A 24,314-nucleotide genomic window follows, 5' to 3' on the forward strand; every position below is an offset into this window, starting at 1 on the left:
CTGTGCATCGCAGGTCCTAACACCCAGCTTCTCTGTGGTTCTTCTTTTCCACTTTTGTCTCCATTTCCTTACGTGGTCCTCTTTATTTTTATACCATATCATAAGTTTATATCCTGCTTGTAAGCAGCCTTCAATTATTTAAGAGAAAGGTAAGAAATAAATCACAGTAATTCTTACTTTCTTCTCCATACAGGGCTGAAAAAAAGAAGATAAAGTTGTTCAAATTATATCTAAATAAGAATGCTCGGTTTCTGTGTAAGGATCTGAATTAGTTTAAGTAGAATCACATTAACTACATTGGAAACAATCTTAAAGATCATAAAGACTAACTTGGTCATCTTGCAGAAGAGAAAATGCCCCAGGAGACACTCAACTTAACGAAGGTTGCAATGTTACTTGTAGGCATGCCACAACTTTACAGCATGATGTGCATGCAACCGACGCTTTCAAATGTTGAAAGAGGACATATTCAAACCATGTCTCTCGAGCCATGTATTAGCTGACAGACACACACATGCCACTACAGCAGTTACACTTTGCCAAGCAACGTTTACTTGTGCAATTATTTAAAGATCGTGTAACATTTACTTATTTTCTGAAAATGAGTGGAAATGGAAAAATATAAGTGCTGATACTAACAATACAAGTGAAACAAAGATGGACACAATTAAGGGTACGAAATTGACGGCTCGCCATCCACTGACCAGTTAAAGGACATAAGTTGTTCCATTCAGCATGCAAAGGTAACAGGGAGCAAAGTATAGACATCCCCAATACCAAGACCACAATGTCTAAATAGAGTCCTAGCGATGAGAGCAAGTGATAGAAAATTTTTAAAAGATGACAAAAATCTTAAATGAAAACTAGCATCAAAAGAACATTCCAGTAACTCAAATACAGAGCAGGGGAGTTCAAATGTCGGTTCGCCAGGTATACACCTTACTACACAATCAGGGTAACCAGTTCCTTATTAAAAAGAAAAAAGGACACTGGGGTGCCTGGGTGGCTCAGTCAGTTCAGCATCTGACTTCAGCTCAGATCATGATCTCACAGTTCATGAGTTCAAGGCCCGCATCAGGCTGTGTGCTGACAGCTCAGAACCTGGAGCCTGTGTCAGATTCTGTCTCCCTCTCTCCCTGCGCCTGCCCCACTCATGCTCTGTCTCTTTCTCTCTCAAAAACAGACATTAAAAAAAAAAAAAAATGAAGAGAAAGTTTATTAATAAGCCACAACAACTGTGTACCAGAAGTATTTAGGTATAATAATTTTGTCTCTTTTTATGAGAAATAGTAATAAAAAACTGGCTTACAATATACCTCATTAGAGATAAATTTAAAGAGAAGCCAATCCTGAGGCCAAACTATGTATAGGAACAGGTCTATAACTCTGGGATACATAAAAGAAAATTTCTGCATATATTATATCTAAGTCAGTGATTCTTAACTGAGCGGCTGGCAGGGGGAGGATTTTGACCCTCTTGTCCCTCAAATTTTTGGTTATCACAGCACAGGAGGAAGGGCTACTGGCATCTAGTGAGTAAGAGCAAAGGATGCCACTAAACATCCCACAGAGCACAGGACAGCTTCCACAACAAAGAACTATCTGTTCCAAAATGTCATGCTGCAGAGGTTGGGAAATCCTGGTCTTTCTGTGTCTGTGTCTGTTCTGATTCCGAATCTCCCATTCTCTCTGCCCCTCCCCCGCGTGCACTGTCTCTCCCTCTCAAAAATAAACAAACATTAAAAAAAATTTTTTTTAAAAGATAAAAGGACAAGATAGCATTAAAGTCAACATCACGGGTTTCTGTTCTACCCCTTACAAAACCACCGGTGATATAGTCCTTACCTCTATTAGTACTAACAGTGTATTTCACTGATATGGACAGTACTATTACTGACAGAAGCAAAATCTGAGCTACAAAATTACAGTTTGTAAAACTGTCAATATTTCAGCTTACTATACGTTTAATGCTCTAGAAATACATGTACATTGTAATAAGAGTTGGCATAAAAACACACATTTATCTTTTACTTCTCTGAGAACATAAAACTACATGTTCAACTTCTACACATGAAAGTTTTAAAAACTTTTTGAGGAGTACATTGTGAAGTAAGGTGGATGGCAGCCCGTAGTGGCAGAGAAAACACTAGAACCCAGTCTCTTGAAGAGTATGTCTTTTACATTTCTTTTGCTAGGCTTCTCTCCCATGACTAGATTGCACTGGCTTTGTGACATCTTCTCTGGCTACGCACAAACTCTTGTTTATTGTTCATGGTTATTGGCAGAGAATTCCAAGATCTGCAGGATAGAGATAAACAAAGAACCTACCAAGTGGATGTTCTTCCACTCTATTCTTAACCCATGAAAAAATGTGGTCAAAGGCAATTCACATTGACTTTCAGTTCTTTTTTTAAATAAAGTACATCCAAGGAAATTAGTACTAGATCATAAGCAAAAATTCAGGGGTTAGAGAAGGAAATAAATAAAACCACAAAAACCACTCCAACTCTCTGCCTTGCATACAAGCTCCTAGCTGTGGGGCACCTGGGTGGCTCAGTTGGTTAAGTGTCTAACTTTGGCTCAGGTCATGATCTCATGGTTTGTGAGTTCGAGCCATGATCTCATGGTTTGTGAGTTTGAGCCTCTCATTGGGCTCTCTGCACTGACAGGTGGAGCCTGCCTGGGATGGATTCATTCATTCTCTCTCTCTCTGTCTTTCTCTCTCTGCCCCTCTCCCACTTGCACTCTCTCTCTGTCAAAATAAATAAACCTTAAAAAAAAAAAGTAAATAAATAAATAAATAAATAAATAAATAAGCAAGCAAGCAAGCAAGCAAGCAAGCAAGCAAGCAAGCTCCTAGCTACAAGACAGAAGGCAAAGAAGTAGGAAGATGCAATTGTTCCTCCAGGAAAAGGCACTCAGGATTACCAGGATCGCAAGACAGCCAGAGAATGACTATCTAGATTTCCACTCATGTGTAATGATTTGGTTAAATAAAATAAAAACAGTAATATCATAGAGAGTGATAACAAGGCTAACAGTAGAAAGTAAAAGTAAAAAGTTTCAGTGCCTAGAAGGGAGACTTTTCTACTATTTTCTTCTAATGAGCTATTTAGGCCTTTATTCACATAGTTCTTCAAATTTCTATATTTTCTATCATTTAAAAAGTCCCTCTCGGGGCACCTGGGGGGCTCAGTCAGTTGAATGTCTGACTCTGTTTCAGCTCAGGTCATGATCCCAGGGTCATGGGATCAAGTCCCCCATCAGGCTCCACACTCCACTGGGCTCCATGCTGAATGTGGAACCTGCTTAATTTTCTCTGTCTCCCTCCCTCTGTCCCTCTCCCACTCATGCATATGCACTCTGGCTCTCTCTCTCTGAAATTAAAAAAAAAAAAAAAAAAGTCCCTCTCTTGACCCTATCTTCCTCTCCAGCTACTATCTCATTAACCTCCACTCTTTTACCACAAAACACCTCCAAAGTGTTATATACCAATGTCCTCTAATTCCTCTGCTCCATGCTCTAGACTCAGCCCAAGGAGGCATTTATTCCACCACCATAATTGCTGCTGTCCAGGCCATCAGTGACCCCGCATTAGTAACCCCAACAGCTGGTGCTTGGTGTGCATCCTTCTTGAACAATCAGCAGCATTTGACAAACTTGCTCCCTTCTTTTTCTTAAAACATTCTCATCTTAGGGTTCAGCTCACCACCTGGCCTTCTCTTCTCTCACTAGCTCTTCCTTACTGGTCATGTGCTTATTCCTGCTCCTCACCCAACTGGGAACACTGATGAGCCCCAGGGCTCAGTCCTCAAGTCACGCCTCTTGCACTACACTCACTTCCTAGGTGACGTTGTCCATCTCACAATTTTAAATGTCACCTGTAAACTGAAACTTCTCTAACTAAATCCTCCTCCCCTAAACTCCAAACCTACTAACCTACTGCCTACTCAGCATCTCTACATGGATGTCCAATAGCCATTTCCAACCTATTACAACCAACGCTAAGCTTCTGATTTTGCACTCCCCCCTCTAATTTGCTCTTCTTCACGTCATCCTCCTAGCGGATCAAGTCAGAAACTCTGGAGTCACCCGTGATTTCTGTTTGTCATGCTTCATATTGAATCCATAAACAAATTTTGTTAGCTCTACCTTTAAAACATATGTTGATTCCGACTTTCTTACTTATCTCCACTGTTACCACCCCAAACTAAGCCACCAAGAACTCTCACTTGAAATTTTACACTTGTTTCCTGTTTCCATCCTTACTCCTCTACAGCCTACTTTTCACACAGTTGAAAGAGTAATCCTTTAAAATTTTTCCGTATCCTCAGCTCCAAAATCTCTGCCCAACATAAGATGACCCGAATCACCCATATCCTTATATAATCCTCTCCCTTTGTCTATGAGAAGAACTTGCATATATGAAGGCTATCAGTTCCATGACACTGTTGTGTTTACATGTCAAATGTGAAAGGGTTTTGCAGACACAGTTATGACCCCTAATGAGTTGACTTTGAGTTTATCACAGGGGTGACTATTCTAAGTGGGTCCAGCCCAATCAAGGGAGCCCTTTCCAAAAGGGCTTAGGTATCACAGAGGCACAGAGACTGGAAGCATTAAAGATTTTCCTACTGGCCTTAAAAAATAAAGAGCTACAGGGGCGCCTGGGTGGCTCAGTCGGTTAAGCGTCCAACTTAGGCTCTCACAGTCCTTGAGTTCGAGCCCTGCATCAGGCTCTGTGCTGACAGCTCAGAGCCTGGAGCCTGCTTCGGATTCTGTGTCTCCCTCTCTCTCTGCCCCTCCCCTGCTCATGCTCTGTCTCTGTCTCAAAAATAAATAAAAACATTAAAAAAAAATTTTTAATAAAAAAATAAAAAAGAGCTATAATGTGAATTATCTATGGAGGGAGCTAGGTGGCAGGGTACTTACTGTGGGAGACCTCTAGAAGCTAAGGGTCACCATAATGTGAATTCTGCCAGAAACCATATCAGTGTGGATGAAGACCCCAAGTTCCAGATGAGAATGCAACTCAACTAACACATTGATTTCAGCCTGGAAAGACCATGAAGAAAAAACCCACCTGAGCTGTGGCTAGACTTTCTTACCTACAGAAACTGAGATAATAAATGGGTGCTGATTTAAGCCACTAAGTTTGTGTTAAATACTATGTACCAAGAAGGTATATATTCAATAAACACTGTTGAACAAATCATTTCTCATTCGTTTATATGCTTTGAATTAATAAAAGCCACACATATCAAGCTTCCTAATACAAGTGAAATTCCTAATAATCTGACTAAAGGCTACTTTATCACCAATTCACAGGATTTGATATCCTAAAAAAATAAGGCGGCAAAAAAGGGGCACAATCATTTCAATCAAATAGTATATGATGGTAAAAATCAAATTCCAAAAGAAAATTAAAAAAAAGAATTAGGGCTCTTTCATTTTACTTTCCTATTGTATTCTTAGTGTTCTAAATAAACAACTGCATCACAAATGCTATGAGAATTGATTAAAAAAAAAGTATCAGCACAGATAATTTTGCCAGATGTGATGTGATGGCTAAATAACAGGGGAAAACTTCCCTAATGTATTTTTAGAATTTTCTAAATATTTAGTTTGCCTTTGTTCAAATAATTCTTTTACTTTGGGGTACCTAAAATACAATTCTGGACACAGGTTAAATGTTTGAAGACAGAAATAAAGTCCACCAAAAAATAAAAATGAATTTCTGGATGTCAGTATAGAAGACACTCAAGGCAGGAATCGGAAAATAAAAAGGGATACCATCGCAATCCCATGGGTTGTGGGACCACCACGCTGGAAGACAGCCAAACTCCACCCACCAGCTCCCTGGAAAATTCTCACAGCTTCCCTCAAAACTTCTCTCCCAGGACATACAATCACAGGACATGAAATCTGTATGTACAGCCAGTGAGCAGGCAAACAAAATTGGAATGATATGCCCACAGGAAATTTACTCCAAAAAAGGATTTCTGTCTCCATTTTGTCTCCTCTTTTTCTCCTCAGCCACCATGCAGGTAATTCCTCCTCTACCGACATACAATTAATCCACACCATTGACAGCCTCCAGACAGGAAAGACAGAAGATGGCACAGCCTTGACCTGAAATGACACGCATCTTCCCAGGAAAGACCCCAATACCCCCCACAAGGGAGGTTTCACGTAGCCATTCCCAAGACCCACTTATCATCTTTCTGTTAAGGATATGGTACTATTGCTTCCCTAGTAATTTCTAATATTAGGAAATGTACGTGAAACATGATTTTGTGAAACACCAAATTCCTGACTTTGACTTTCAAGGAAAATAGCTTAAAATTAAATGGATTCGTTTATTAACATAAGAATCATGAGGATTAGGGGTGTCTGGTTGGCTCAGTCGGTGAAGCATGTGACTCTTGAATTGGGGATTGTAAATTCAAGCCCCATTTTGGGTACAGAGATTACTTAAAAATAAAATTATGGGGATCAGAGGAGAAAAGGGAGAATTCCTGTGAAGCATTCTGAAGACTTAGGAATAAAATAAAATAAAATAATACAAAAAAAAAAAAAAAAAAAAAAACCACCCACATTGCTGGTAGGATTAACTTTTTACCCAAAGCAGACCTTAGTATTTGCTCTTTGATCTAATAAAATATAATCAATGAGTTTGGAATATTTCTAGGATATGCAGTCATTCTCCTGGGACATATGCCACTGTTCCACATCAAACAAAACCTTTTTCCTGGGCATCTGATAGAAGCGAGGTCATATGAAAAGACATCTCATAGGTGACTGACTAGTTTTACAAGGGCAAGATAGTTTATCACAGAGTGAGGTCTCATCAATAAATAGCAAAACTGATTCAACATAGGTGTTTGGTTACTGTAATGATTAAATGTGGAAAAAAAAAAAGGTGCCTGGGTGGCTCAGTTGGTTGAGCATCTGACTCTTGATTTCGGGTCACAGTTCCTGAGTTTGAGCTCCACATCAGGCTCTTCACTGACATTGCGAGGCCTGCTTGGGATTCTCTCTCTCTCTTTCTCTCTCTCTCTCTCTCTCTCTGACTCTCCCCTGCTCATGCTCTCTCTTGCAAAATAAATAATCTTAAAAAAAAATCTTTAGTTTCCATTCATTTTTATAATAGCAACATATGAAGCCCAAGAAAGAATTTATGTATTATAACTTATATGCCATGAACATTGTTAAAATAGTATGTTTGAGAAAATATATATATTCAGGAAAGAACAGTAAACAAGCAGGTATCATGATCATTATTAATATAGTATTTTTGAGAAAAACAGAATATATAGAAAAGGCTAGCAAATCTGGGAAGTATGTAGGAAATTTATGAGAAGCATGTTCCAGAGCACTGAGCATGAAAATATGGACAGCTCCCACTCATTCTTCAACAAACAGGGGCAGTGCCAAGCACTGGGGATTTCTGGGAATTGTGACCTAGCCATGAAACACTGTGGCAAACTATAGACAAATGCAGAGAAAGCGGGCTAGAGTGTTAAATACTATAAACATTACCATACAGTGCCCTGGGACTCCAGGAACTATTGGCAGAGATGATCAGAAAAAGCCCACTCAAAGATGTAAACTTCTGAGAATTCCTGCCATCTGGACAGGATTAGGACCTGTGTAATGGAATGCAACATCTTGAACACTGGGAAAGGCAAGTCACTGCTGCAGAAACATCCAGGGAACAGCACCCACCAGTTCTGTGTGGATTCTATGCAGAACCTGGAGACAAGTGACAAGCTATGCAAAAGACAGCTGACGAGAAAAGAAAGACACATTTTAAAGGTACACCAGGTAGACTGTAAACACACCAAAGCAAATCTAGCAAGTAGCTTTAGCTTCCTGGGAATGGAGACAATTCATGAGATAGAAAACAGCACAACATGAAAATAAGTTAATTAGTAAAAAAGTTGTTTGCATACTAAAAAAAAAAAAAAGGAAAGATAATTCTGCTGAGTCTCTAATGAAAACATTGAAACTTTTATTTTTTCTATACAATCAATATAGAAAACAATTATCCATAAAAGTTATGAAAACAATTATCCATAAAAGTTGGATTTTCCTTTGGAACCAATGAGTCATATTACTTTCAGACTCTGAATTTTTCCTTCCCAATATCATCAAGTTCCCACCTAGACACATAAAAAGAATAAAAATATACGATAATTTATTTAAATATCTGCTTTAAATAAATTTTCAAAGCAATTTTTAAATAAATTTTGTCTAAAATTATAATTCTTGGAGTGCTTGGATGGCTCAGTTGGTTATGCACCTGGCTCTTAGTTTCAGCTCAGGTCATGATCTCATGGTTTGTAAGTTTGAGCCCAGCATAGGGCTTCACACTGACAAGGCAGAGCATGCTTGGGATTCTCTCTCTCTCTCTGCCTCTCTCCACCCCTCCCCAGACCTCTCTCTTTCTCTCCCTCAAAATAAATAAACTTTAAAAAAATAAAAATAAAAAAATAAAATAAAATTATAATTGTTCCTCTGAAAATACGAACAGATTTCATTGATTAATTACCAAGGAAATGTGACAACTTTCCAAAAACCTTTCTTCTTGGTGGAAAGCAACCTACAGTCTCTAGGTAAGTTATAAAATCATTTATAACAGGGTAAATACTTTACAACCAATCATTTTTTTTTTTCATTTTAGGACTTTAGCCAATGTGAGAACATAAACCAGAAGGTAATGGAACATAACTTCCAGAAGGAAGAAACCAAAGTATTATTGGCCACACATAACTGTCTCTCTAGAAATCTCAAATGAATTGACAAACTATTAGAACAAATAACAGGATGCTCAAGGGAATAAATGTAAAATTCCTAAAAAGCAATAGTATTTTTCAATCCCAGCAATAACCAACAAGAAATAAAGTTATAATGAAAACAAAATCTTTTATAATAACTAAGTAGCCCCCCTGCCTTATAAACAGTTTCATTTTCCACGGTTCTGGTTACCCTCAGTCAACCATGGCCCAGGAGATGATCCTCCTTTTGACATATTTTCAGAAGGTCAGTAGTAGCCGAACACAACATCACAAGCATACATCATTCACCTTGCTTCATCTCTTCACACAAGCATTTTATCACCTCACATCATCACAAGAAGAGTAACTATAGGACAGTAAGAAATTCCGAGAGAGAGATACCACATTCACATAACTTTTATTACAGCATACTGTTATAATTGTTCTATTTTATTATCATTGTTAATCTCTCCCTGTGTCTAATTTATAAACTTTATCATAGGTATGTATATATAGGAAAAACACAGGATACATAGAGTTCAATACATTCTGTGGTTTCAGGTGCCTGCTAGGGGTCTTAGACCAAATTCCCCAGAACTAGGGGAGGAACTACTGCATATAAAAAGGCCTATATGAAGCAAATTACAAAAATTTACCAAAAGCCATGAAAGAAAATCAGAATAAATAGAAAGAGATATATGTTGAATGGGAAGATTGAATAATACAAAAATGTCAGCTCTAGGGGCGCCTGGGTGGCGCAGTCGGTTAAGTGTCCGACTTCAGCCTGGTCACGATCTCGCGGTCCTTGAGTTCCAGCCCCGCATCAGGCTCTGGGCTGATGGCTCAGAGCCTGGAGCCTGTTTCCGATTCTGTGTCTCCCTCTCTCTCTGCCCCTCCCCCGTTCATGCTCTGTCTCTCTCTGTCCCAAAAATAAATAAACGTTGAAAAAAAAAATTTTTTTTTAAATAAAAAAACTTAAAAAAAAAAATGTCATCTCTATCCAAATTATTTTGATGTAATTTCTAACGGCAATTTCTCCGGGATGTGAGGGGAAAGTTAAGAGGACTTGAGGGGCACCCGGGTAGCTTAGTCGGTTGGGTGTCCGACTTCAGCTCAGGTCATGATCTCACACAGTTCGTGGGTTTGAGCCCTGCATCCGGCTCTGTGCTGACAGCTCAGAGCCTGAAGCCTGCTTCGGATTCTGTGTCTCCCTCTCTCTGCCCCTTCCCAGCTCATGCTCAGTCTCTCTCTGTCTCTCAAAAATTAATTAACATTAAAAAAAAAATGTAAAAAGAGGTCTTGAAATACCACCTAAGTTCATTTGAAAAATTAAACAAGTGACAGAAGCTAGCAATTTTTTGAAAAATAAATAAGAAAAAAGGAACAATGAAAACTCGCAAGAGGGGCACCTGAGTGGCTCAGTCAGCTGAGCATCTGACTCTTGATTTCGGCTCAGGTCATGATCTTGTGGTTCATGGGATTGAGCCCCACACTGGGCTCTGTGCTGGCAGCACAGAGCCTGCTTGGGATTCTCTCTCTCTGCCCCTCCCCTGCTCATGTTCTCTCTCAAAATAAATAAACATTTTTTTTTTAAATGGCAAAAGACCTGACATAGCAAACAGATTCTGAGGAAGTTTAAAATTTAATATAGATCCTCACAAATCAATGTAGAAACAAATTCCATAAGACATAGTGTTAAGAAACGGACTATTTGGGAGAAAAATGAACTCATCTTCACATGATATGCCAAAACAGACTGTAGAGAGTTCTGTAGAGTTCTATGTTTAAAAACAAAAGAAAACAAACAAAAACAGAAGAAATATTTGTAATTTTTTAACTGATCTGGGGTTAAGAATGACTGTTATACAAAAGAAGTAAATGAAATAAATGAAAGGAAGACACATAAGTTTGACCATATGAAAATTTAAGACTGCTGATGTTTGTAACCATCAGAAAATTTGAAAGTTTAAAAAAGAAAATGGGGAAAATCTCTGCAGTGAATGACACAGCCAGCCGCTATTTACTAGGGCTCTGGGACAGAATGTCAGCTCTTTGAAATGCTGATGGTCTTTTCAACATTCTATGCCATATAAATAGTTGTTTACATCATTTTAAATATAGATCTGGAAAACAAAAGCATACATTTTATTTCAAAAACAAATCTGGGCTTTTGAAAATAGTTTATTTGCCCATAGAGTTATGAGTTCCCACATATGTGAAGAAATATCTTTGATCCTAGGAAGAGCTTGAAAAGACTCAGCTTTCAGTTACACTGGTATGAGGTAAAGTCTCTGAGACTTTTAAAAAACCATCAGCCTTCCATGTCTTTGTTCTTCCAGAGAAAAAACTGTCTTATTTTAAAACTCTAGAATGATATATTTAGAACTAAGATTTTTTTCCTCCACTCTGAGCTTTCTTACAAAAAGCAACCTTACCTTTTAGTCTGTTTTAATCCCAAAGGAGACAGTATCTGAAAAATAAAAATAAAACACAATCGGAAAAAACAGTTGAAAATTAATGGTTCAAATACATTCAAGCCTCTGTAATTTTTCATAGTAAGTCATACCAGAGCTCTGTGCAGAAGAAATAGGTGCAGTGTTTGTCCAAGTTTGCACTAGTGGGGGGTAGCACCTCTGAGGTACAGCACAGTGTGAACAATAAAATCTCGTCCCTCTTGTCTCTGTAAAACGTAAAATGCCTGCCCCAAGGCTATAAAAAGAATGGACTTGAATGCACAAATATCCACTATCTACTAGGCTTGTTGTACACATAAGCACTAATGCTTACTATTTGACAGTACAACTAAATAAAAACAAGGTTATTTTTTGCATATCAAATGTTAATTTGTTTTACTTTCTACTTTGATAAATATTGCATTCTCTAATTACATACAATTTCTCCCAAACTTAACCTGTAGAAGTAATAGTGAAAAACTCATTCATGATATTTCTACACAATGAATCACATGATGTAATTTTATCTCACCTAATAGCATTGGTAAAGTAATTTTTTTTCTCCATTGCTAAAGTATTTTTAAAAAGGATTTACATTATAATCACTAATTGTTCATAACATGTTTAGTTTTACCTAAGAATATTTGCTCAGAAGAAACAGTTTGAAATCTTTTATCTGAATGATATCTGTTCATTTAATTAAATCAATTCTAAATTTCAATACTGGTCAAAAAATAACATCAGTATGTAAGTCAAGACACAAAGAAAAAAAAAAACACATTTATAAATAGATAGAGTCTAGCAAACCAGAAAGCTTCAACACTCTTAAGAAGAAATGTCAACACAAAACACCTGCACATGATTATCCTACTGGTTAACTATGGATCTTTCTCTGGCATCTGTTGATTTGTCATTCCTACTTGCCCTCTATACAGTTTCTAGGAGAGTACTTGTTTCCCTTTCTGGCCTAGGTTATAACAAAGGATAAGACAGGGGCAGAATTGAAATGGAAATGGAACTTATAAACGTATGAGTCACTTAAAGCAGCAAAAACCCATGAAGTGAGGACACTGATTTGGAAGTAGCAATTTTGGACAAATATATCTTGCTAGAGTACAGTCACATATGCCAGGGAACCACTGTTCTCACAGGTCAAATGGCAACAAATGGTCACATGACTTAGAAACCAAATTTAGGTCCATCGACTTCAGAGAAATCATTACATCATCATAAAAATCAGACCCTAATCTTAATATACAGATAGATGGCAAAGGACAAGGGTTCCACATTACCACAGGATAAGCATGGCTTAACAGAAGACCATGGAAGGGGGGAAAAGAAAAAAGTTACAGAGAAGAAAGGAGGCAAACCATAAGAGACTCTTAAATACAGAGAACAAACTGAGGGTTGATGGGGGTGGAGAGGGGAAAGTGGGTGATGAGCATTGAGGAGGGCACCTGTAGGGATGGATGAGCACTGAGTGTTGTATGGAAACCAATTTGATAATAAATTATATAAAAAATAAATAAATATAAATAAATAAGTAATAAGATAAAAAATCACCATCCATGAAATCAAAGAGTTTAAAATATATGAAGCTGGAACATCACAGTATTCACAATGAAACACAGAAATACGCTTATAAAAGAACACATGATTAACAGGAGAAGAGCCATCAGGTCCTGCAGATGTACATGAGGAGGAACAGCAAATGCAGACAATGCCTGGTAATGCATTCATGGAAGAGGTGAGACTCCGACTGGTTATTCCATAATAAGTCAAGTTCAGACAGCCAAAAAAGTATAGAGAAAAGGCAGCAGATGGTATACATACAAGAAAAGTCAAATCAGAGTTCAAAGTTACAACAAATACTTAATGTTGTATGCTACTGGTCTAATATCTGGCTAGGGATTGCTCGAAATACCAATAGGCCAGTCAGACACGGGAAGCCAAGCAAAAGCCAAACAGCAGTTTTACAAGTAACATTGGCCGAAAACAACTTCTAAAATTCAACAATAAATGGAGACCAGCAATTAAGAAAGGTTCCAGGTGATTATATCCTTTAAACAAGGTTCAAAACCTAGTGAGGCAGGACTTTCCTTACACATTTTATAGATTTCACTATAGGACTCTCTTGAAAATATCTTAATATGATCATGTTGATCAAAAAAAAAGTAAATCAAACCTGATGCTATAACTTCATCACTCTGTGTTTTATAATCTTGCTGATAACTGCAATTCAGTCATTTCAAATCAGCAGCAAACTCCAGCAAAAACAGGGGTTTTGAAAGTAAAAGTCCTGGGTTCAAACCTACACCCACCTTAACTAGCAAGTCATTTAATATCACAAAACCTCATCTGAAAAATGGTAATAAATGCTATGAAATGAGATCTATATATCTGTATGGGTATAGATGATATTTAAACATACACACACACAAACACACACACACAGAATCTAGCTGGGTGTCTCACACACAATGAGTGAGCTTTACACGCGTTTCTTTTTCTTATCTTCTTGCCTATTTCAAGTAAAACCAAAATATATAGAACCACTTAAATACTGACTGCTTCTAAGCACATCTTTTAGTTTCCCCTAATTTCACTGACATAATTCCATGAAAGCAGTAAAAAAAAAAGTAATGGTGATAAAGAATATCCAGACAATTCAAAAAGAAGAATGGTACATTTTAGAAATTACCAATACAAAAAGAAAGCATTCTGAATAAATCCAAGGTCATATAAAAAAGTATTAGCATAACATTCTTGATTTGATCTATAAACCTAAGAATTATTCATTTTGCTAAATAAAAGCAAATTCCTAGTATCTGTTCTTTTATAGTCCTTAATACTGAACCAATATGTTTTTAATGTAATTCATCCATTGTCTAAGTCTAATCATTTTCCCACATGAGCATTCACCCCACTTGCCCTTCCCATAGTCTCATAACTGCACTGGCACAATATCATGGGTAATATACTGACGAACAGTGTTGAAACCATGTGATATTGACCTTGTTTTCTCCATTTCCTCTGATTCGAAAATAGCTTATACCCTACATAACACAGGTATATACCTCTGGGTGCATTAAAAGTAAGGATCTCTGAGAAAGCAGGGTTTTAAATAAAGCCACTTAAGTTAATCTGAGTAGCTCAGCTACTTTAGGGATATCATCAATCATCAAAACTAGCCAGAAACTGCTAGAATAGCATCTTCCAAACTTCACATAAATAAATCTGTGAGTTTCTTAACATTCCATGCTTTCAATTAGCCTTTCTATAGCTCTGCTCATTTTTTTATAACCATATACTTCTTCCTATTGATTCTCAGCACTCATATATTGGCAGGAAACCATTGCCAAGCTAATAGAATGACATGCATTTATGCAATGCTTTTCATTAAGTCATTTTGGAATCTCCTTAGCATTCTGATGAAGATGATATGTTGTCTTCCTTGAAGTGAGCACAGTTGAATTTGTCTTTGTATTTCCAGTACCTGGCCCAGTGCCTGCTACATACCAGGTGATCAGTATCCATCACAAATCGCCAGAGTGACACAGTCCTGGGTTTCAATACTGGCTCCAGGACTCTCCAAATCTAACCTGGAATGTGAGCAAATCATGTGACCTCCCAGGGTTCTAGTGTCTTTTATAAAAAATGGGAATGAAGAAATCCATTTCATAGAGTTTCTGTGAAAACTAAATGAAGTAATGTATTTAAAGTCATTTTGGAGTAGCTGGTACATAAGGACTGGAAAAATTGTAGATTAGTTTCACTAAATCATACATACTCCTCACACAAATCCTCTCTGAGGTCATAAATTACATAGGTAATGTCAGACTATGGATTCAGAGTAATACCTCCCTTAAGACCAATGATTATAGACAGAAGGGTACTAGACCCTAAGAAGCAGCATTCTCTGAAATTTGCCTTCATCATTTTAGAATATTTCCCACATCTGGTTTCATGGTTCAATTCTGTAAATTTTGATCTCACGGTTCCTTTAGACTCAACCCTACTATGACCCATTAACAACCATACTGTGCATCCTAGGCCAGCTAATCCCTAATACTCTTTATATCTATCTCCTTCCTTGTATCTAACCCTTAATATTCCATTACTGGTCCTAACATTCCAAAGAGAAATAGAGATGAATAAGCTTTGGGGTCAGATAAGAGGAAATCCCAGCCACCAGAACACTATTTTTTGAGCCCTTCTGTGTGGCCATAGAATCCCAAGAGGTATAACAACTATAACACAGCAGGCTGGACATGGGGGAAGCAGTGACATTTCAATGCTCCTAGAAGATGTGAAACAGGGATCTGGTGAATCTCTCATTATGAATATCTAAATACAAAGCATTTTAAAACTAAAATTCATTAGTCTATAAACATAAGTGAGAAAGACCATGGTGAATTCAGCCAAGCAAAATAAGAGAGATAATGAAATCTTCTATCTGAAGACTATCTAAGTATAAAGCCTGGAAACTTCAGAGTTCATAAGATGTAAGTCTAAAAAATATTTGGGATAAGATTATAAATCAACAAATATTGACCAAATGTCTACTACAATAATGCAAACATTTGCAAGGTCTTCTAGAAGTTACAAGGTATGTTCAAATAAATACTTGCATAAATACTGGTAGCAAACATCCAAATCTACCCGAGAGAATAGAAGGAATGACTATATCTCTAGGGGAGACTGGAGGCATAATCCAAAAGGGTCTGTTAATGAACATGAAATTTCTTTGATGCCACATTTCTGATTTTTTTCCTAATATATCCCTATATTTGTTGTAATTATGCTTACATAATAAAACACCCATTAAAAAAATCCCTCTCTCACACTCTCAAAAATAAATAAACATTAAAATTAAAAAAGGGGTGCCTAGATGGCTCAACTGGTTAAGCTTCTGACTTCGGCTCAGGTCATGATTTCGTGGATCATGGGTTCAAGCCCTGCATCAGGGTCTGTGCTGACAGCTCAGAGCCTGGAGCCTGCTTCAGATTCTGTGTCTCCCTGTCTCCCTGCCCTTCCCCCACTTGTGCTGTCTCTCTGTCTCTGTCTCTCTCTCTCTACAGACACACACACACACACACACACATACACACACACATATATATGAAAAATAAACAAACATTAAAAAATATTTTTTAATCCCCAACAGTGGGGTTCAGAAAACATTCAAAGTTAGTGAATACACTTAGGTGTTGGAAGATGGCACGCTCTGAAATGTGCTGCCCAACACTCTACTGTCGCCATCCACTCTACTGTGCTTCTCTTCCATTTAGCTGTTCCTCAGGTGTATCCTTTATAATAAGGCAGTAATAGTAAGTAAGGTGATTTCCTGGGTTCTGTGAGCCAATCTAGCAAATTATTGAATCTGAGGAGGGGGTTAATGGGAACCTAAGATTCAAGCTGGTTGGTGAGAAGCATGGATAGCAACCTGGAAAGGTGACCAGCATCTACAGGGGTTGGGGGGAGGAGGGGGTCTGGTGGGATTGAGTCCTCTCCCCGTGGGGACTGAGCTAAATCTGGGTAGCTAGTACAGAAACAAATTTCATTGTAGGATACACAGTCAGTATCTGAAGAGCTGGAAAAGTGTTTAATACGGGGGGTGGGGGAGGAACAAGCAAAGGACACATTTGGTATCAAAATTTTATGAGTAAGTCAGCTCACAGGCACATCAAACATGGAAGGACAAAAATTACAGTCAAGAGACAACGGTGAGTTCATTCTAGATTTCACTCACATTCTTTTTGCTTTTTGTTGTTGTTCACTCACATTCTTGATTTTGAACCATCATTCTAATGTGTGGAGAAACTGAATAACGTAACACACATGAATGATTGTGGAAATCAATAGGCTATCAAATTTTAAAAATACTGCACCAGGTGGTGGACTTCAATTTACAAAAGAAATACATTCTATCAACTTCATTACAAGTTGGATGGCAGCCCCACATGTTTTAAAGCAACAAGGTTTACGAGAGTGGGTGAAAATCCATGAGGCTATGGTGTAGCTGAAACATGGCACTCTATCACCCCAAAATCTTCCCACACATAAAGCAGGACCATTTTGCAAAGGTATGCTCTGATCTTGCAGCCCTGAAGGAAGTAGCACCAGAGGTGTTCCCTCCCTCTAACTTCTCTGACAAGACACTCCCTCAGAGTTCAAGGCCAGGAATGGTGAATTTGACCATGGCTGCCCTCCACCACAACAGATGGCTTGGTAAGGTTTATAAAAGAAACAGTAGTGGGGAAAGAAGAGCTGTTTAAAACACAGAACTGGGCTCATCATTCTAGGCCTCGGAGCTGCAGTGTAAGGTGTTCACAACTGAAATGGCTCAGAAGCTGTTAGTACAACAACTAAGAACTTACTGAGTTGTTCTTATTACAGGATAATTCCTAACAAAATGCATGTCGTATCTTAAAAGCCAAAAGGAATAAAATAGAAGGCACCAAGACACCTAAAATATTCTACCATCGTTTACACTTCAAAATGACAAAGTAAGAGTAATCAACACCTGTAGACAGAGGTGTGACAGACCAGAGTGCCTGGCTTAGGAAATCGAGGCAGACATTCCCCCACAGTCCTATGGGAGTTCTTCAGAACACAGCTCAGTCAGAACCTGGGTCTCCTGAATCCTAAGATGTTAATGTTTCATAACATGATATTGCCAATGAAGAGGCTAACATGGGATCCTAATGATAAAGAGGGGGGCATCCTACCTTCACATCATTCATGCTCAAAACTAACAGAGCAAAAGGACCACTCTGCAAAACCACACTATTATTCTCGAGACCAATTTCTCAAATATCTAAGCTCACAGTGGACGGACGGTAAGGATGTCAGTGAGAAAGACTAAGCAGCCTCCTGCTATAATTAAAGTAATTTCCTACATAATGATAGGTAGACTCTTCCCAATTTATTTTCTTATAACTTGAGGAGAAGGGGATATTTAATTCTGGCCTATCCTGAAATGTAGTAAAAATGGAAGTCTCATTTACCAGCAACAAAAATAAAAGTTACACGTTTAGTTATTTTAAGATCTAACAATACTAAGATCACTATTTTTAGGTGATTTGCAAAGACCAGCATGAATCTGAAAGACTCTTTTTACCATTTAAGAACAAATCCATTCTATACCCTGCCTGATCTCTGAAGGGGATAAAATTTCCCAGTCTGCTACTAAAAATCAGATGTACAAACCAGGAGTCAGTATGTTTCAGTAAAGCCCAGAATAGTATCAACGCCCATAAAGTGAGAATCAACACAAGGCAAGGGGCGGTGCAGGTGTAGCTGTCCCCTGCCTGTCCTCCCAGTTTTCTATTCTCAAGTGAGGCAGACTGCAGGCTGACGCCAGAATGAAAAGTAAGAAAGGAGAAAAGGAGGAAAAGGTCAACTCAGAGCTAAACGGCATGCAGGGACGCAGGCTGCACACTGCAAACCCTACGGGTGATCTTCACCATCCACAACGTGACCTTTTCTGTGTTCTTCTCTTCACCAACCAGCTTCACAAACTATGGAGATTTCATATCGAATAATGGAAAAACTGTGAAATAATAACTGGCACCATTAGCTGATTAAAAGAAAGAAAGTAAAAAAAATTTTTTTTCCTTCCTTGTTTTTCCAGGGTGGGGGTTAACTCAGCTGAACACTAGAAAGCCACAATCTCCCTTGACAGTGTTACAAATTTTTAAATGTTTATTATTTACTTTTGAGAGAGACAGAGTGAGAGCAGGGGAGGGGCAGAGAGAGACAGAGACCCAGAATCTGAAGTAGGCTCCAGGCTCTGAGCTGTCAGCACAGAGCCTGATGCGGGGCTCAAACTCCAGAACCGTGAGATCATGACTTGAGCCAAAGTCAGACACTTGACCAACTGAGCCGTCCAGGTGCCCCTCCCTCGGGAGTGTTAAATGCGCTATCACCCCAGCATAAGGAACCAGGCTAAGGAGTATGTGCATCTGTGAGGGGCCTGGGCTGATTTACCATTTTCATGACTCTGTTTTCAGTCTTGTCAGTATTTCCTGTGTGTAATGCCCTTAATACCAGGTCTGGCTACCATAGTGGCCAGCTGCACTAACTAGTTAAATTCCTAGAAGAGTATCTACAGATAGTTATGAGGCTGACATGTAAATTAACATAAAAGGTCAATAAGTCACTGATAACAAAATACTGCCTCTTGAGAAAGAACAGTCCACACCCCAACTGCATGCTCCCCAACTCTGAGCATCCGATGGCACTTGCAGGTGGAGATGCAGTGATGCTCAGAGCAAACACTGTGCCGTGTGGCTCACTTGGGGTCTCCCATGTGGCTATGTTCTCTACCCAAGTTTCTAGAGAGAGAAGAGTGACAAGGCCATTGACCCCAGAACACAAAGCCTTAACAAAGGTGGTAGAAAAGGAGTGAAAAGGGAGGAACCTGGAAATTTGCTCAGCAGCCCCAGGCCTGGCCAATCTCTAGTCCCTGTTGGTGCCAGTTAGGAGAGAGGGGAAACCTGGCCTGTCCTTGATAAGGACCTCCAGGAGGATCTCAAAGCAGCCATTGGAGCCCTGGGGTCAGCAGCCATGCGGGCAAGGCTTCCTCTGAAGACTCACCAGGATGGTCCTGTGCCAAATGCTAACAATTGAGGGAAATGAAAAGTGTTCCTCCTGAGAACATGTCAGGGCCCTGCCCTAGAATCTGTGATCACTCTGTCTAGAATAAATATCCCTACAGTGACTTGGGCTTGCCCTGAGGCTCAGCTTAAGTCCTGATTACAGGGAGTTACACGGCAGAGTAAACGCTCCACTGATGGTCACTTGAAATAATGCCAAACTAAAGGAGCCTGACCAACCACCTTTGGAGTTGCTCCAGTCATATAAGGGTAAGATAGGTAATTTTCAGAGCAAATAATGTGTATGCATATTCTACGTTGTAAAACCATATAGACACACAGCCTAATAAAAACACTGTACCTGTGAATGCACCTCAACACTTCCTCCCTAACACTAGGTATTAGGAATGTTATTTTCAAATTTCCCAATTAATGCTTCAAAATGTATCCTTTTACACTCATTTATTTTTAGTGGCATTTAAAAGGTTCCCATATTTTTATTAAACTACTGTGTTTTTAAACTGACAATGCTTGCCATTTTTAATACTACAGTAATGATTGTTTTGTAACTAATTTGTCCATCACATACATTGCATGCATTGGACATAGTCATTTACAAATCATTCTTTTTTATGGTGATTAAAAAAAACATTTGGAAAATTTGATCACTGAGTAAAAATCATACGGCCTTCCTAAACAAGTGGGAAATTTTTTCATGGCTAGACTGCAAGTACATGCAAAATATTTCTGATACTTGGTTTTAAGAACCTGTTGTTTGAGCTGGAAAATTATGCTACATATGATAAACCACCAGAAATGCTTGTGGCTCCTATTCTTCAGCAACTTAGAGATCCCTTGCTCCTGAAGTTTGGAGGCTGGACACCGCTGAAACAGGTGCCCACACAGGGAGGCAGAAAAAAGCAGGTGCAATCATGCCAATCCCTGACTGCTGCTGAACGACAAAGAGGACCGCACTCAGCATCCCCATTATGAGACTCAGCATCAGGGAAGAAAAATAAATAATGCACCACTCTGGAAATTTCTTTAGCTGCTATATTCAAGCTGGAAATAGATTTGCTTCAGCGCTCTGGCACGCAGTATGCCAGCAATTCCTCTCCCCTTTGTCAAAAGGAAAAAAAAAAAACCCTACAGACTTTAAAATACCCACCAGAGCTGCCAGCTTACAGGGGGATGAAATAGCCAGAGGAACTGATATGCCATATATCTAGGGAACAGAAAAGCAACAGAGAAACACTCTTTTTAATATAAAAAGACTTGACAAAATTAAAAGAAACATTTTAAAAGTAAAAGCCATTTTTGAACAATGCTCAGATTTCTCGCAATCTGCACCTGCGGGAAGCATGGGAGGTACAAGGAACCAGATGTTTGCAGGGGCTTGCTAACAAACGCCTTCCTGCAGCAGAATGCCATGTCTCTCCACATGACAGTCTGAGGAGGCAGGGAAGTGACACAGGAAATCTGTGGTCCATTCTCGGTGGAAAGTCAGTCTGATTCCCTGTCAACTGCACGCGGCAACCTTAGCGCCCGTCCTCCCAGAAGCAGGGCTGCACCTCGGGGGCTGCGAGCCAAGCCCAGAGAGACAGAGGAAAGGTAGATTCCATCATTCATCACGCTGAATTGTTAGAGAAACAGCTAGGTTTCCTCTAGCACTGTTTGCACGCAGTGTATCATATACCTATGTTTGGGGTCCCTGAGCGTGCCCTCCTCATACGCTGGTCAATGGAAATTCCCTCCACCAAAATGGCTCAACTGCTCCTTCACCAGTATGTTCACAAAACGTGCGAGTAGCAGCCCAAGAACTAAGAACGGGAAGGGATGATGTCTGAGAGGTGAGAGGGCCCGCGTGTTCATACAACAGTGGAGGGAGCTGTAACACACACCTTGGTAGAAAATCCTAGTCTCTTCCCTGCGGTTACCACTAAAAAGAGCAGTGATTGGCAGGTAAGGGAAGAAAAAGTAGAACAGATTATAAATTAATTGGCATAGAGAGCAAATCCCAGAAGGAAGTCACCTATTAGTTTCAAGCAAGTAAAATGTATATGCATCGTCCCCACTCTTTTCTGAATAATTTCACAGCCCGGTACAATAGGAGCTGCTGTCACTGCAGAACCAGAGTCAGCCGTGCAAAGTCCTCAGTGAGGAGCTTCTTGCCTGCTCCGAAGGCCCAGCAGTAACGAGACCTTCCCCAGCCTGGTCATTCCGCTCTGTCCTCCGGGTGACTGACAGGAAATCCCGGCAAGACTCTGGATGACCGCTGCTCTCCATCCTAGATGTTCATATTTCAACAGAGACTCATGATGAAAAGTCTGTAAGACTTAAAAGTATAACTTGCTACTTATGTAATTTTGCATATAAGGAAAGCAGCAGGAGGTCTTTTGACCATCTCTTAAACCGTTATAGAAAAAGAACTCTACCCTCATAAGGCCAAGTCTTGGTACCTCTATTGTGCAGAGCAGGGCAAATCCAAGATGGCACGGAAGGTTGCAGAAATGCTATTCTATCCATCAGAACTACATCACTTTAATGACTCAGGAGGTGTTTGAAATAATAGAACATAAAGAAAAATTTTCTTTACAAGGAAAACATTACAATCAGAGGAAAACTTTCTAGAATTTTCACATCTTATGATAATTAAATTATATGCCATAATCTAATCCTGTGAGTATATCATCAGTACCTCTATCATACTTTTAATTTTCAACTAAAAAACACACAGATGCTTTAAAAAACAAAACAAAGCAAAACAAAAGACCCATTTAGAAACACAGAATTATTGTTGTCTTAAGCTAATAAAAGTAGTAACACCCCAACTTTCCAACAAAATAATAATTTCTGATAGGGATTAGAGAAGATGGAAGCTTTTGCTTATAAAATAATGGAACTAACCCAAAACAACCCAAATACTGACTAATAACAAAGGAAATCAAACTCCCACCATCATCTCTGGAAGCATTTCTGGGACTTGCCCTCTGGATACAAATTTTTTTTATCTTCCAATAGAGACAAAACCCAAAGCAAAGCAAGACCCACAGCAGACCAAGGAAGGTGAGTCCTGCAGGGGTAGCACTGAGAGAGACTCCGTTCCTGGACCTCACATCTCCAGGGAAAGCACTAGAAGACAGTTTCCACCAGAACCCACTCAGCAGGAGTCCTCAGTGACATTTTAGCTTACTTCCCCCCTCACCGTCAAAACCAAACCAAAACAACCAAGAAAGAATACCAGTTAAAGCTTTAGTTCCTCATTTAAAGCATGCAAATCATCTAATTGTGAATTCAAACAATGGAAAAACCAATCTGCTCACTTTCTGGCAACAACAGTCCTTTTTAATGAGAACATGCTCTATGCTCTACAATGATATCACTAGGAATACCCACTGTTCAATGTGTTGTATAATCAGCTTTCCTATGCATAGGCAAACATGTATTGTTTTTACAAAGTAGGGACTATACTGGGGCGACTGGGTGGCTCAATCGGTGGAGCCTCTGACTTAGGCTCAGGTCATGATCTCTCAGTCTGTGAGTTCGAGTCCTGCATCAGGCTCTGTGCTGACAGCTCAGAGCCTAGAGCCCGCTTCAGATTCTGTGTCTCCCTCTCTCTCTGCCCCTCCCCCGCTCATGCTCTGTCTCCCTCTCTCTCTCTCTCTCTCTCTCTCTCTCTCTCTCTCTCTCTGTCAAAAATAAACATTTAAAAAAAAAGTAGGGACTATCTTATATCTCCCTTTTTAAATACCCAACGTAAGTTACTACAATCATTTTACAAGTTGTTGAAACAATATCAATGGCTACATTATATTAAGTCAAAAAAACAAATTACAATTTATTTCATCATTTGCCCATGGGATATTTAGGTTGCTTCCCATGTAAATTTATGTTTATTTACATGATTACTTAATGAACATTTGTCTGACTCACCAGATTGCAAACACCTGTGTTTGTAATTTGTGACTGTTATATTCTCATTTCACAGCAACACTTGAAATATGCTAGGTAGACTATAGCATCAGGTAAATAAATGAGTGACCCTATGCTTTAATTCTTGCCTCATATCAGCCTCATCCGGAAAACATTCCTGATACATCTCAGCTATACACAGTGCTCTAGCTCTCTTCTGAAATACCATGGACTTCTTTTTTTTTGTATCTACATTGCAGAGAAAAGAGAAAAACGTTATTTGGTGAATGCTGTTATGTGCCAGGCACCATGCCAGTCATATTCAAGAAGGTCCATGCCAAAAAAGATTGCACCTTAGGAAAAGGACACACCAAAAACCTACCACTAAATTTTCAATCCAGGGACTTTCCTTAATTCTTCAGTGGCCTCACTAAGCAGTCTGACCAGAAGCAGCTCAGGTCCCACCCTAAATGCCTGGGGATGGTCTGAGAGGACAGAAGCACACTGCAGCTCAGACGGTCTGCCACTGTGGCTGAACCCTGGGCATGGAGATGTGAGCTCACCTCTCT

At 39.1% G+C, this 24,314-nt stretch overlaps 1 protein-coding gene across 39 annotated transcripts in view; it reads right to left on the reverse strand.

The window, feature by feature from the left end:
* FARS2 (phenylalanyl-tRNA synthetase 2, mitochondrial) overlaps positions 1-24,314 on the reverse strand; it is a 618,373-nt gene that overhangs the window by 513,824 nt on the left and 80,235 nt on the right. For 23 of the 39 annotated variants that reach the window (XM_019830295.3, XM_019830299.3, XM_019830296.3 and 20 more), the window contains one exon: positions 11,216-11,250. The exons of 6 other annotated variants lie outside the window; for them this stretch is intronic. The gene's annotated coding sequence lies outside the window, so the exon portion shown is untranslated. Of the gene's footprint in view, positions 1-177; positions 196-7,542; positions 7,567-11,215; positions 11,251-11,346; positions 11,490-21,001; positions 21,059-24,314 lie in introns of those variants that run through there. 10 more of the 39 variants (XM_045058544.1, XM_045058530.1, XM_045058550.1 and 7 more) reach the window with 5 other exon arrangements.

This window comes from Felis catus, chromosome B2 (assembly GCF_018350175.1).
Source record: "Felis catus isolate Fca126 chromosome B2, F.catus_Fca126_mat1.0, whole genome shotgun sequence".
Taxonomy (NCBI): domain Eukaryota; kingdom Metazoa; phylum Chordata; class Mammalia; order Carnivora; family Felidae; genus Felis; species Felis catus.